The sequence below is a fragment of the Chaetodon trifascialis genome, chromosome 17, assembly GCF_039877785.1.
Source record: "Chaetodon trifascialis isolate fChaTrf1 chromosome 17, fChaTrf1.hap1, whole genome shotgun sequence".
In the NCBI taxonomy this organism is placed as follows: domain Eukaryota; kingdom Metazoa; phylum Chordata; class Actinopteri; order Chaetodontiformes; family Chaetodontidae; genus Chaetodon; species Chaetodon trifascialis.
This window is the reverse complement of record NC_092072.1, coordinates 2217377-2232744: the sequence shown is the minus strand read 5'-3', so window position 1 is coordinate 2232744 and position 15368 is coordinate 2217377. Positions and strand designations below refer to the sequence as shown.

Sequence of the window (15368 nt, the reverse complement as noted above, 5' to 3'; positions counted from 1 at the left end):
CGGGTTAGACGTGGCTCGTGTTGCCTGTCAGTCAAACGGCGTCAGAGTGCGGCGGCGAGTTATCACTGCTTCCCACCGCCTCCTCTGTCAAAACTACGAGCAAACCATCAGCCGGAGGATCTGTTTGTAAAGCACTTTGAACCGATAATGCACTGATCATCGTCCTCTGCTTCAGCGTTAAGAGCAGCAACGACGCAAACACTGAGCGAAGACAACAGATATTAAGTTTTACGGTAAAGTATCTCTTCAGTGTGCTGCGATGGATGAGCGTGATTCTGATGAGACGCAGGATGTTTTAACGCGTTTGCGGGCTGAAGGAGAGAGAAATAAAGCTCAGGTTTCAAAGCTGAGAGCTTAAATAAACTCTTGAGATGTTAGTTTCGTCAATTTTTTGCTTCTTCTCTTGACACAGTCAGTTTGGCACCTGGTTTTGGTCTTGCTTAGAACAACACAGCAGACGAGGAGGGAAGAGGTTCGTGACCTCTAACCCAGTGGAGAGGGAGCAGGGACAGTTAGTGAGGAGCCTCGGCTCTGAGAGCAGCAGAGAAAACCCCCCAGAAAACCTCCATGTGGTCCTGCGGAGGTCCACCTTCTGTCGCTGCTGCAAGTCTTCCTCTCACAGGTTCACATCCAGGGGTTCACACTGCAAGAGAAGAAGACGACATACAGAGCGTGGGTGAGGAGCATCTCTTAAAATTTCATCTGTTAGGAAATATCGAACATTAAACTGGAGTTAAACGTGCAGCAGAAAGTTCAACCTTTGGTGGAACATAGCAACATATTTTAATCTGCAGTCCTGCAGAAGCCAACAGCGCCGTGTGAAGACGCACCTTTGTGCCTCAAAATGGCGGCAGGACAGTAAAGCGCACATTGCTCATTCATGTGTCCGCTGCAGCTGCTCTGTGACGGCTCGCTCCACAGAAAACCAAACAGGTGGAGGAGGACGACGAGGTAACGCTGCTTCAGATCTGGCTTTAGCTGGGTCACTTCCTGTGTGGAGACGTCCAGACACACACACCTGAATTTAATTTAATTTGTTCAGGAAGTCTGTGATTTAGGCCGGGAGGTCGTTTTATATAATACTCTGAGCAGCTTTCAGTACAGCGTCTGTAACGCTCGATTACACCTGAAATTCTGCTTTACTGAGGGATGTATAACACATATACGAGCTCCTACAACACACACACACACACGCACACACACACACGTGTATATATAAAACATCAGCTGACGGAGGAGATGGGAGCAGCCGTGAACTGACTTTGATAAAAAGAGAGCAGGCGACATGACAGCTGCCATATGGAGTCATCTGACAGAAGGACAGAGGAAAGAGGGACCACAGATGTGTGTGTGTGTGTGTGTGTGTGTGTGTGTGTGTGTGTGTGTGTGTGTGTGTGTGTGTGTGTGTGTGTGTGTGTGTGTGTGTGTGTGTGTGTGTGTGTGTTCTGTTTACAGAATGAGGCCTGCAGCTACAGGAGTGGGAGGGGTCCAGCATTGCCCTGCTGTCAGGAAAAAACCCAGATTCTGATGTTTTCTGCTCTTATTTAAGCGCTCGTGCTCGTGGCCTTCGTCCCCCTTTCATGCTGCACTGTGCTGCTGATGGAAAGGTGCTCCTCTTCATCATGGAGACGGAGATCTTTGTCCTCACACCACAGCGATGACGAGTCAGGAGGAGAAATGAGCAACAGAGGGAGTGGGTTCATCCATCTTTGACAGAAACTTCACTTTTAATCGACTCCGTTTGAGTTATTTATCCAGTAAATGAAAGTAAATATCTGCCCTCACAGCCTCTGCTGTGCACTTTATTTCATATCAGAGAATCTAATGGGTTTTTAGACCAGACAAATGTAAGAGTTTTTAGACTGTCTGGGCTCAGGTAACATCCATCAATCAATCAAAAAAAAAAAAAAGAAATCAATAGATTCATTAATAAAGGAAGCAGTTCTTGGTTAAAACAGCACACCTGTTCTGAAGGTGTGTGCATGCTCTTCTGTGAGGAAGCTGATGCAGTGATGCTGGACGGAGCATCAGCTCAGCGGACAGCTCACAGATGCACCCGTCCAGTCTGTCACATCGCTGTCACACATGATAACGACCTCATTAAGTGATCTGGCATCAGCCAAACGTGCTCATATCACATCAAATGGATTTCACGTGGGGCTCGGTCTATTCGCTGCGGTGAGATGGTTTTGATGCTGATCCTCATCACTTCCTCAGCGCGCTTCACAGAAACGAGTGAGAGCAGCGGCAGATCTGCACTGTGAGACCAGAGGAGGCGATAACGCCACTCGAGCCTCGCTGAGGTCACAGAAACAACCTTTTCTGCACCATTCCTCACTTCAAAACATTTTCTGTTACATGTTTATGAAGCTCGATAACAGAAAACTGCTGTTTTATTGGATTAGTGGAAAGCTGATCTCAGGTTTCCTACACCTGCCTCATCATCAGTGACCAGCTGGTAGTTATCAGACGCTCAGTGAAAGACTGACATGCAGGTGCGACGATCACCTGCAGTGATCAGAGCTCTTTAAATGTGCTTCTAGATTTCATCCCACGTCTAGCCGGTTCTTTCCAAAGCACACAAAGATGAGAGCTTTGCAGCTGACAGAAGCGTCAGAGCTGCAGTTTCAAAGACAAAACGTGCTGATGGGGGAAGACGACGGCAATCGTCAAGCAGAGATCAACAGAATGAGCTTTCCGCTTCCATAACAGGGACAAGACGAGTGTAAGCGGAGAAAAACACGAGGACAGGATGTTCTGATCTCAGGGTTGAGGAGTTGACGGGAACTATTTCCTGAATCATAGTAACCTAAATAGCCTGGTCCTCTCTGCTGGAAAGTTCTGGGCGCTCTGCTGCCCTGACAGCCTGGCTTCACATCAGTGTATCTCGACCCTCGGGGGGCTTTTCCGACCCGTTTCCTCAGATGTGGTAATTAAGAAGCCCCCGCTGACAAACAGCTGAACTTCCACTGGCTTTCGAGGCAGTCGCTGCATTAACTGGATGAAAATAAAAACTGAATACAGCCAATCCAGCTGCCAATGTGCCGACAAATGCAGATGCACACGCTTCTGTCCACTCACGGATCAAAGAGGGACGAGGCGTCTGCAGGGCTCCGAAAACACAAATTTAACACCTCCATCTAATGAATGTGACACAAACTGAGCAGCCAATCAAACTGCACACATCTAATAAATTCTAAATGAACAGGACGACAACATGCATGCCTGAAAAATGGATTCACTAATATATGCAGAGCTGCAGCCAAACAGCGTTTTGAGAGCGTTTCTCTTCCTTCGTCTGATGTTATCTTGTTAAAGCAGGATGTGAGGGGGAGAGGTGGGACTGCTCAAACATCTCTGTGACAATTTATTGGCTGATTTCAATTTTGTTGTTGTACTGGGACACAGTGAGGTAACACTCCAGATAACACTGCTCTCCAGGAAGTCAAAGTAATAAGATTTTCATTTAATTATGAGTGTGTTTGTGAAAGGATGTTCCTGCTTGTTATTCTGAATTAACCCGAGAGTCTGTGCATGGGGGTCAAAGCTGCTGTGAGAGAGAGCAGCGACGTGTTCAAATAACAGGAGCGACTGCCAGCCCTGTTTGCACCTCCGAATCCAACATTTCTTACATGGACTTCGTAGTTACTTCACTTAAATTCACAAACCTGCCAGATGACAGAGATGCAGAGAGCATCTCTCTAATGAGGAAGAGGAGTTTTTCGAGCAGCCGATCCCACACGCTGAAGGCTTTCAGCCCTTCAGCCCTTCAGAAAGCCTTCCAGCGCCTGCACTAACCTGCCTGCCCACCACGTCTTCCTGTATGTGCCTGCACTGCTGGAGGTTTGCACGTGAGTGTGCGCCTGCATGTGCACATACCCTGCACGCAGTCTTCCTGCAGAGCGCGGCCATTTGTCTTGCTGTGCATGCTGCACACACGTATGGATTGTTGCTGCCTATACGCCTGCTGCTCTGTCTCCCTGCCAACCCGAGCGCTGCACCTATCCCTCATGGTGTACTGCAGATCTACCACATTTCCACAGCTTGTCACAGTATGTCTGAACGCTTCTTTATGCATGTTTTACTAGCAACAAGTGAGACTCGTGCATCTCAGTCAGCTATCGTCTTGATTGTTTAATTATTTTGTTAATAAAATGCCAGAAATTAGTCACAATTTTACTTCAAATGTCTCGCTTTGTTCACTTTACTACAACAAAAGACAAAGAAAACCAGAAAAGATTTACCTTAAAGATGTTGAAACCAGTTAAATTCTGGCACAATTAACATCACTAAACCCCTCCTCCAAACAGCAACTGTCCAATCAGAGTTTAGTAACTGTAACGTTGAGGAATAGATGAAACTTTGTTTTCATCTGGAATAATGTAGCAAACGTAGCATGTCTGGCTAACTAGCTTAGCAGTAACCACATGTTCCATCCAAACGCAGCCAAAGCTAGCAACATTAGGTAGCAGCACTTCATTTTTAAGTCATCATTTTAGCCATAAAATCCACAGTCATCAGCTGGAAACAGGACGGCTGCTCGTGTTTCAGGGCTCAGTGTGAATTTTAAAGTTAAATCTGCTGCCGTCCTCGCTGTAAACTCAACGTGTGAGGCGGCAGAATGGAAAACGTGACAGACGTAGCAACAGTCGGTAAGTTTTCAATTATGAAAACAGCTGCAGATCAATGTTATGCCAATAAATATGATGCTTTCCCATGATGACACCTTTGGTTTTCAGAGACCTTCCTGAACCTGTTTCACGGTCCATAACTCACTGATCTGCAGCACACCATCAATCTGCTCTGATCTATCCAAACTGCAGTAATCCCAAAGAACACGGACTTCAAAATGCAGTTATTTTAAGCACTGTGTGTTACAAAACCTAAATGCATGAGTAATGCTTCCCTGAGTGATTCAAACATTCAGAGACGTGGTGCCAGTCTGTCGACTCGCTGCCATGTTGAGCTTCGTTTCAGGAACCGGAGCGCCTATAGTTCAGAGTGCACATATGGAGCAGATGACCCCCCCATCAGAGAGGGACTGTCAGCGCTGTGGGTGGTGCTGGACATTTTAAATTCAGGGTCAATGCTGCGGCATTAAAATGATTTTTTTTGCCCCCCAGTCCAAATCTCTGCCTGCACGTCTCGCTTCATGTCAACAGTATGAACAGTGCGATGTCATGTTTAATAGTTCTGAGCAAACTGCAAAGAAAGAAATAAAACAAGCCATTCAAGTTGTTTCACATGTGCAAAGAGTGAAATACTCAAACAATCGGTCGAATAAGACAGACTGAAAACCGATTAGAAGAATTCAGACGGCCGATTATGATTTGAGCCGCTTGCAGCTCCTCAGATGGAAATTTTACTTTTTAATTAATAAATTTTAATTTTACTTTTCTCTGTTTTAACTCATTTCACTTTTGGTCAGGCAACATAAGTGCATGTTTCACTATTATCTGATATTTCATAGACCGCACAATTCATCAATTAGTAATAAGAGTAACCGGCGGATGAATCATTAATAGAAACAATCGTTAGCTGCGGCCCCAAAAGAGTGAATTACATTAGAGCCCATAAGAGCAGAGCAGAGGTGGCGCGTTTCACATCGATTATGCATACATGTGCCATTTGGTGCTGTGTTGATATTGGAAAACATTAATATTTCAGCATTGATTTTAAGCGCCTGCTTCACGTATACGCGCCTCCACGCTCGCAGCGCTGAGCATCCGGATCACTGCCGCATGCTCTGCCATGCAGGAACACATGAGCTTTAAAGACGCAGAAGCCCCCTGACAGTGAGTTAGCGCAGCAGACCCCCCATAACACACACACACACACACACACACACACACACACACACACACACACACACACACACACACACACACACACACACACACACACACACACACACACACACACACACACACACACACACACACAGCATCCCTCCATCCATTCACTCCCTCCCTCTCTGGCAGCGCGTGGGCTGAAGCGTCTCTCTCTCTCTCTCTCTCTCTCTCTCTCTCTCTCTCTCTCAGAATAGCACTGCAGCATTGAAAAGAGAGAAAGAGGAGAAAAAACAAGAGGAGGAAGGAGAAAAGACATTTGTTCCTGCTTAGACCTTTTTTTTGTGAGTGTGTGTCCTGTGTGTGTTCTCCTGTAACATCACACAAAGAGCGTCAGTCAATCCCGCTGGCTGGCGTCCATATCGATGCCGTCGGTGGGCTGTCGTCTCACACCGTGGTGTGTTTTTGTATGAATCTACTCTCCACCTCCTCCTCCTCATTCACTATCCTCCTCCTCCACCTCCCCGCCCACTCCCTCCACCTTCCCTTCATCTCTCGCCTCACTCCCGGGCCTTTTTCTCTGCGACCCATCCCCTCCTTCTCTTCTTTAACCCCGTTCTCAACCCTTCTCTCCTTCCTCTCCTCTCCGTTCGCCCCCTCCTCCCTCTCTGAAGCATGCTGGGAAATGTGCCAGTGCATAAGGGCATGTAGCAGCGGTAGCAGCAGCAACAGTATGGCTGTGTGCTGTAACACGGACTGAGGCGAGGCTGGCAGAGCCGTCACTGCGCTGAACTCTGCCGTATAGGTCAGCGCGCTGCCCTTGGTCCTGACACAGCGAGGCGGTGGCGGAATAAAACCAGTTTAAAAATAAAAATCCATTAATGCAGCCTAGTTTTCAGATGATAGTGTGGAGTGAGGAGTATTACAGAAGGCCCATGCGTCCATTAACTCTCATCACAATGACACTACATAATGTCATAACGATTTATTTGAGCCAGAGTTGAGTAATCTGGTGTTTGGTGGGCTGAACCGTCGCTGCGTACGAGGCCCGCTGAGGTCAGTCATTTGCTGGGTTTTTTCTTTTTGAAGTGCACGTCGCTGTAATTAACTGAACGGGTGAATCTTTGCCGCATGTGCTCGATACATAAGCTCAACCAACGACTAATGAATCATTTCAGTTTGGTTTGGGTTATAAAATATTAGAAAGCAGTGAAGAATGTCCATACCAGCTGGTGCCATGCTCACATTTTCACTCAAAAATCCAAACAAACCCCCTTTTTAATTCTTATATACTGTATACGCGCTGGCATGTTTCGACTAATCAACACGTGAACTCACTGACTGATCATTCAAGCACAAACATACAATAATGAAACAGAAATATTTTGCTTAAGCACTATTAATCCTGTTTCGTATTAATTCACAGTCTAATAAGATTTCTAATGACTTCAGTTGTTAACGGCATAAAACACATAAAACAACACATTTAATTAGTCACCTGCCGACGCCGTGCGTGGATGCTGAGGAGCGCAGCGTGTCTCCACAGAAAGGACAAAATGAAAAAGAGCTCGTGCATCAGCGTCGTCTCACTCGACGCTACGATGGAGCAGCTGTTCCGGTCTTAAACGCCGCCCTCTGCTGCGGCTGTCACCCTCATCCAGACACGTACGATCATTTAAAGCTCATCTGATGCAGGAAACAGTCATCGATTTGCAGAGTCTTTGAGTTTGGAAACACCCGACTGAAGGCTCCGATGACTCACTTGTCAGAGGCGTCTCCGCTGTGGGCTGCCATTCCTCCGACTTTCCTAAAACTTCTGGATGACATGATCCACTCTCAGACAAAAACAGCACATCTAGCCGTGGCGTGAAGCGTCACATGACCTCACTCCCTCGACCACAGTGAATATTTAGCAGTTACATCATGATGTGCCAGTGAGAATACAGAAGTGACACGTAACTTCTCAGATTGTTCGATTCCCATCATGCAACCTGCAGCATTTTCCTGCAGCTGCTGCAAACCTTACAGTGTTGCTGAAGCCTGAATCCATTTGTCTCAGGGATCTGAAGACGATGCACACGAACACGACTGCTTCTCCTGAGCTCTGGTCCAACTGGCCTACTTTACACAGTCTGTCCCCACATAACGTCCTGCCCCACTTCCCAAAGACAGACGCCGTTTAGAAGCCATTAGCTCACATCCAGAGACACTGTCAGTGTTTGGGTGGCGCGAGGTGCAGAAAGCTTATTTTAGAAAGATGACAAGCTAACTAATGACTGACTTTTGCCCAAAGCTCGTTTTACAGCCTCTCCTCTGTGACTCCCAGTGCGGCTCTACAGCCACAGTCTGCTCGACTGTCACAGTATGATCCTCAGGTTTGCTGCACTGTTGACTGTTTCGTTAGACAAACACAACTTCTTAAAGCTGGACTACTCTGAGGTTTGACACAGTTTATGCCCCACAGTGCCCCTGTGGCATATAAAGAAGGGGTCGTCTGTATAACTTTTGTACTTCTGCACAGACTAGGAAGCGATGTGCCTGAAGCAGAGGTCTGCACTGAAGCTTCACAAAACTGGGCTGAATTTATCAGTGAACAGCAGCGTTCACACACAGACACACGAGGAGTGAAACAAACGGCCGCTGCAGGAAGTCTGCGTTTCTGTAAAGCTGGGGACTGACATGACAGTTATCATATCAGCTGCATTCACACGTCGACGGTATCGTTCACATTAAACTACTTCATCCCAACGGAAAACTTCTCCACCCACCAAACTCACAAAATAAGCATTTACTTATTTTCTACCTGCTTGAGTTTTGTTTAAATTCAGCTTCACTGATTTCTGTAATTGTCTGTTTATGATGCAGCGACACGTTCACAGACTGAAAGATGTGGAACGCTCCAGAAACACCTGTTTGGATCGTTCCACAGGTGAACAGGAAAGGATCTGCACATGCCCTGGAAAGGCTGAGTCGTTCATAGAGGATGGAGCGAATTCACCACTTTGTGAACACATGAAGGATGAAGGAGATGAACACATGAGCTCAGAGACTCTTCAGGAACTGAACGATCTACTTCCAACAACACACTGAAAGTGTCATTTTCCAACAAAGCGTCACAGATACGAACAGAATCAAGATGAAGCTGCAGGACCGACTTTAACACACCTGATTGACGGCAGTCTGAACTGAGGCAAACATGAGCTGAGCTGCTGTTTGATTGGCTGCTGGCTGCAGTGACAAAAGCACTAACACTGACATAATAACACTGACATAATATGAAATCCAGTAAATGAACCAAACATGAAGGATAAAAGAAAAGCTGACAATCATTCTGTGACAGGACGTCTTCTATAAAGTAACTTTGTGGAGGACGTGTTTAACCAATCAGCTGTGTGTCCACAGTGAGAACGCGTCTCTGACAGTTTGCTGTGCCGTATGCTCTCATGCTAACTGTGAAGCGACAGTCACAGCCGCTGTGAATGAGGACCATGTGAGACATCTCGTAGACATCACGCAGATGTCTTTGCTCTGTTGGTCCCAACGCCGCCGTCCTGCGAAACCCCTCTGAATATTTCTTTCTAAGGATTATCAGCACGGTGTAATTAGTCAATCTGATCTAAGCATTAATTAGCCCCTTTCACTGGGAACACTGGTGGAGTTTCTCTTAGTGACAGCTTCACAAGGTGGAAATTAAACATGTTTTGCTGTCATGTATGTGCAGCAGGGGGACGTTACCACGCTGTCCCATCTGCTGAAGGTTGTGAAAATGACTGGAGGGGCTCACAGAGCTGCTCCCCCCTCACAGCCGACTGGAAGGCTCTCTGGGTAAATCACTTCAGTTTGAGGAGTGGCGCTCGGTGGCTGCTCGGCTTTGCTGAGACACTCGCAGGCAGAAGACAAAACAAGTCAACAAACAATGTTTGTGACAACAATCACAGCTGCCAAGTGTTTCCCCAAGAACAGGACGGCTAACAGATGAAGTCAGTGCAGGAACATCACGGCGTGGAGAGCAGCGTGATGACATGAGAGCGAACACCACAGCGTCTGCCACAAAACACCACGCAAGCTAATGAGCCACTTTGATAATACGTTTTCCAATACCGCCTGTTCAATAATCCCGTCCTGTCTGCTCGTATATGATGTGTTTGTATGTTGGGTTTATGGTCTTATTGCTGAAGTTCATTTGCAGCTATTTTAAATTTAATCATATGAGATTCACACGATTACTTACTGTTGTGCATTTACTGCTGCCTTAAATTTCCACTCATATCAAAACTTTTCATGCAGGAAAAAAGTAGGATGCAGGAAAATATGCAAATATGAATATAAATCATACTGATACAAAAATGGCCGAACACACCCTGAGGCACTAAAGCAGGAGATCCCACAGTATGACGTCCTGAGCTGATTGGATCGTATCAGGACTGATCTGAGACTATTTTAATGGATCAGTATCAGTAAAATCCAGCAGATCAGACTCAGACGCTCTCTTTTCTCAACTCTCATGTGTCTTGTCCACGTCCGCCTGCTGGTGGCGCAGCGCTGCCCTCCTGAACAAAGCCAGCTAAAGCTCAGAGATCCTCTCAGCTAACAAAACCTGTTATCTCTGCCTCTTTCTTATTAGCAGAGCACAAACATTCAGGCAGCAGCGCTGACTAATTAGCTTGATAACAGGCCAGACTTAAAGTCGACCGTTCTCTGCTTTCAAAGCGCTTCCTGCAAGTCGGAGAGGAAGGTCCACTCTGTAACAGCACGAGTGTGCGGCAAATGTGCAAGACGCACAAAAAATCCTGCTATACGCTCCAGAAGATCTATTTATATTTGTCAGGAGGCAGATATCTGCTGTTTTTTTAATCAGCAGTGCAATCAATGAAAATTTTTAGTGGCACTTGACAGATTTTTGGTTGCACCCTGGAGGCCTCATACATGGTTACCGCTGAAGTGAACACACGTATCAGAATAAGGCTCCGTGTCAGCAGATCCTCAGCGCTGAGGACTCTTCAGCACTAGCTGCTGTTTGTTCATTCTCAGTTCAGTTATGAAGAGACTCACACAAACTGCGATACCACAACATTTCAGCCAACAGCAGAGTCTAGCAGTTCATCCTGATATCATATCAGGGACTTCCACAGAAAACCACTTTATGACGCTGTTCAAAAAAAAGTGCAACATGAATAAAGTTCATCCTTTTTATTAAAAAAAACTTGTTTTTCCATCCAAAAATACACCAACAGAATCACTTCGACTCTGAGAAGTGTGAACAATGGACCACGTTCTACTTGGCCTCTGCGTGCAGCTTCCAGTGCTGCCGTGCAGACTCTGAATCTGCTCCAGTATAACTGCCTACATTCCCAGCTGACGCGGGGACAGCCAGCACTGAGCCCAACCAGGTCAGCCGTGTGTCACCATTCAGACTGAAACTTTTAATTAAAACGTCTGCTCGATGACAAAATGGGTCGCTCCATAATTAGACGTTTAACGCTGAAAGAAGGCGCTTCTCTCTGTCAGATTAACTAATGGTGCTCATGCGGTGTCATTTTTAAAGCGGCCGAGCAGAGGTTTGCCGTGAACGTGCTGCAGAGAGTCCAGAGAACGCAGGTGTTGGATCAGGCTCTTTCCTAACCTGACACATTACATCTCTGTGATGCAGCGGGGGAGTTCCAGGAAGTGACTGTACAGTACAAACACAATGCTGTTTGTTCCTGAAGCTTCTTGTGAGCTGAGAATACCGGCAGCCATTTGTACCCACATACCTGGCGATGACGTCAACACCTGAGACTCTCTCAACATCCGGGGGTGCAGTCAAGGTCGTCTGTCTATGCACGCCACCCGTTTCCAGCTCGCTCTCTCTGGGACACTGAAAGCCTGGCCACCACCATCAGATTAATCACCGCTGACTCATAAAACAACCGTGATGGATGGCGAAGCTGCAGTCGATCCACCTCCTCCACCACATCGGGAATAAGCGCACCGGGCCGGCAACCACAAGAGAGCTGAAGTCAGCCATCGTGCCACGAGAGGCCAGGACTCTAAACCCTCCACGCCGCTGAACTCTGCAGCGGAGGCAAACATCACCCAGAATAAACACCCGCGGGATGCTCTGCTCAAATTTCAAGGAACAACCCCCCTCTGACACTCTGACACCGTTACATCATCCATCTGTGATGTGCAATGCTTTTGTCATCACCTTGGTGTACCCACTTTCACGTCTGCTTCCACTTCAGTCAGTGTTTCCCTGCGTTTCCCAGAATGCCTTTCAACAGCCCCCAGAGAGTGGGCGTGAACTTGTTGATTTCACTCAAAGGTAGGCGTACACAGGCACACAAACAGCTTGAGAGTGCGATCGCTCAGCTGTGGGGGGATACGCGTCCATAACCGCAGCTCTGTCCTTCAAACACAGCGCGTCCTGTGGCTGCGCTGCAGTCCGGCCTGAGGACGCTGCGTGGACGCACAGCGCGCTCGCTCGCTCTTCCTCCTCCGCAAAGGGCTTCGACCCTCATGCTAACGGTAAACATTGGCACAAAAGGGTCGCTCGCTCTGATTCTGAGAAGTCTCACATTCATTGTTTACCTTTTATTCAATTAATCAACGACTTTATCAAGAAAATTAATCTGCAGCAGTTCATCAGGACAAAGTCTGAAGTATTAATTACTTTCAGCCTCTCAAATGCAGCGATCTGATTTTTTCTCTGTTTCATGTCACTTTAAATTAAAAACAACCTTTTTCAGAGTTTTCTGACATCTCATAAACTAGAAGATTGATCAAAAACATAATTTCTGGACTAATCAGCAATGACAATAATCATTACATGCATCTCAGATTCCATATTGTCATGTTTTGGACTGTTAGTTGAACGTTCAGTGACCTTGGGCTCTGGGTCTGCTTCATTACATGAAAGCAGTCATTAGCTGCAGCCACATATGACGACTAAAACATCCTGTCAGCAACACTGCAACCAGGCAGCAACGTCAAAAAAAAGAAAGGACAAGCCAGTTTTTCTGAGTATCAGTTAACCACTCGATTAATTAAGTAAAGATGCTACAAATTCACAGGTAACAACTAGTCAAATAACAAGTTTCAGCCTCTCTGTTGAGCATCTGCGGGTTCTGGGGCGTCACTTTGGGAAACAGACGGCCATTTTCTCTCTTTTACTGACATTTCACTGACTACACAACCAGTCAATCAGTTAACTGACAGACGCTGTAATAAACAAAATAATCATTTGCTGCAGGCCTACAGATTTTAGAAATGCACGGTGTTGTGGCAAAAGCCTTTTTTCCAGATTCAAAGTGTTTCAGGCTGAATGGAAATTTTGCTTTTTAAGCTTCACTTCATCGATTTGCTGCAAGTGTTGCACCACAATCTTCTTGTGGCCAAACAGGGCGACTCCAAGCGTGCCAGTCAGGGAGGATGGGAAGCACTGGTCTGACAAACCCTCGCTTCACTAACCCGGTGAGGCAGGTGTAGGTGTGCGGCTCTAAAAATCCTGCTTAAAACACATCCTCGACCACACATGGCCCTGCAACCATATAGGAAGGTGATATCATCCACAAACACGCACCTACACAGACACCTACACACATGCATGCCCAAACACACACACACACACACACACACACACACACACACACACACACACACACACACACACACACACACACACACACACACACACACACACACAGTAAGTTAGGTAAGGCTGGCCAACACCTGTGAGCCCGTGAGGCAGCAGTGCAGAGGGGAGCAGTTAGTTTGCAGTGTTTCTGCATTAGCATTCATGAGGCAGTTACGCTCCCGATGGAGCCAGTCATGGCACTGTGTGTGTGTGCGTGCGTGTGTGTGTGCGGATGTGTGTGTGCATGTGCAGATCCGTCTTCTTCTAATGCAGCACACACAGACACAAACTCTCTCACACACATGCATACAAAAGCACACAAGTACTCCTTTTCCTAAGCTGCTAGGTGAGTCCATATGGACGCTGCTGCCGCTGCTGCATTCAGGGCACCGTGACACACAAAATGGGAGGGTTTTGTTGCATTATGCCGAGGCGTTACTGTATTGTATGCATGCATGGCAGCAGATGAGACAACAGCCTCATGATAAAAACCTGTTCGCCTGTCTGACACACTGCAACACCGACGGAACCAAAAGCGGCCAAATACCTGTTTTTCCTTTACGCAGGGGCTCCACGGACAGGATGCTGATCCTACAGATGCGGCACCCGTCACCATTTCCCCCCTTTGAAGAAACGGAGAAGAAAACAGTGGCTCGTATGAACTGAGCTGAAATGCGGTGCAGATAACAGCTTTTTCTCCCTCAATAAATCAATGGAGGCTCAACAATGAAGCGCAAACATCGCAGTGGCACACATGCGCCCTAGCAGGGAAAATGTGGCATCACTGACGCCTTTAAGTTCACGTTATCTGTCAGGAAGAACAATAAAAAAGACAAACTCGACTGAGGACGTTAGCATGTGAACTACGACACTCAAACGCCGCTTTTCCTCTGACTAGCTTGAAGTTACGCAGGGTTAAAAGCACGATATGCCACTTCAATTCACTGTGTCTCACTAACAGTGGACAGGAGGACAGAGTCTCACCCGCTGTCTTCGCTCTTCGACCCTGTTGTGATTCCTGGATTGTTCAAGGAAACGTGTCACCTACATTTTTCATTGTAATTCCCAGGTCAGGCTGAGGAAATTGATTAGCCGCAGTGAAGCCTCGCGCTCTGTCCGCCCTCCAGTACAAAAGAACAGCACAACGGAAGCGTAGAAAATCTGTGAGAAAATATGAAAACTGTCTTTGAGCGTCGTTGTTTCAGGTGTGTCGTGGCGGTGAGTGACTGAGCCCTCTCCTCCCGGTGCTCACACGGTCCACACACGACGCGGATGCTGCTCCCTCTGCCTCTCCGACGCACTGCTCTCGCACAGCTCCGCGGTGCTCCGTGGCCAACTCATTGATTGGGCAGTATGGCACTTGCCCACGTTTGCATTCCTCAAGTACTGGAAATGACCAACCAATCCTGGAGCGGATAGCTGTAATCGTCAGTTCTGATTGGGTGAGCCGCGTTCGAAACCGTTGGTAATTTCCCGACACGCGCGCACCTGTGACTGCTTACTGTCAGTGTAAATATTAATGCGCCGACCGTTAATGTGCTAAATATTGATGCGCCGACCGTTAATGTGCTAAATATTGATGCGCCGACCGTTAATGTGCTAAATATTAATGCGCCGACCGTTTGTGGCGCTAGATAACGATGCGTTGATGTTAATGTCGCTAAATATGAATCTGCTGACTCTTAAAAAGTTCAGGGATTCTGGATTCAACGTTAGAGTTCGCTCTTAGCTCAAAGGTAACTAAGTTAATATGTCACGTTAGGAGAATTTCGTTTTTAGCTAGCTAGGAGCTAACGGCTAGCTAATGGTATGTAGCTAACGAGAACTTGTTAGCAGAAGGAATATTTAACATTTTGAGGAGTAAAATATAATGAGAGCTACAGAAATGCAGGAGATGTAAGTGTAGGTTAGATGGTGGCTGATGAAACATGAACTTAACTGAAACTGAGGCTATTTTCATGTCA

General features: G+C 46.8%; 1 long non-coding RNA gene across 1 annotated transcript; it reads right to left on the bottom strand.

Moving 5' to 3' along the window:
- Positions 1-405: 405 nt before the first annotated feature.
- On the bottom strand, positions 406-14759 carry LOC139346037 (uncharacterized). Its single transcript, XR_011603231.1, has 3 exons — positions 14389-14759; positions 13952-14027; positions 406-643 (listed from the first exon to the last, which is right to left on the bottom strand). It is a non-coding gene; the product is annotated as an uncharacterized lncRNA (long non-coding RNA).
- Positions 14760-15368: the final 609 nt, after the last annotated feature.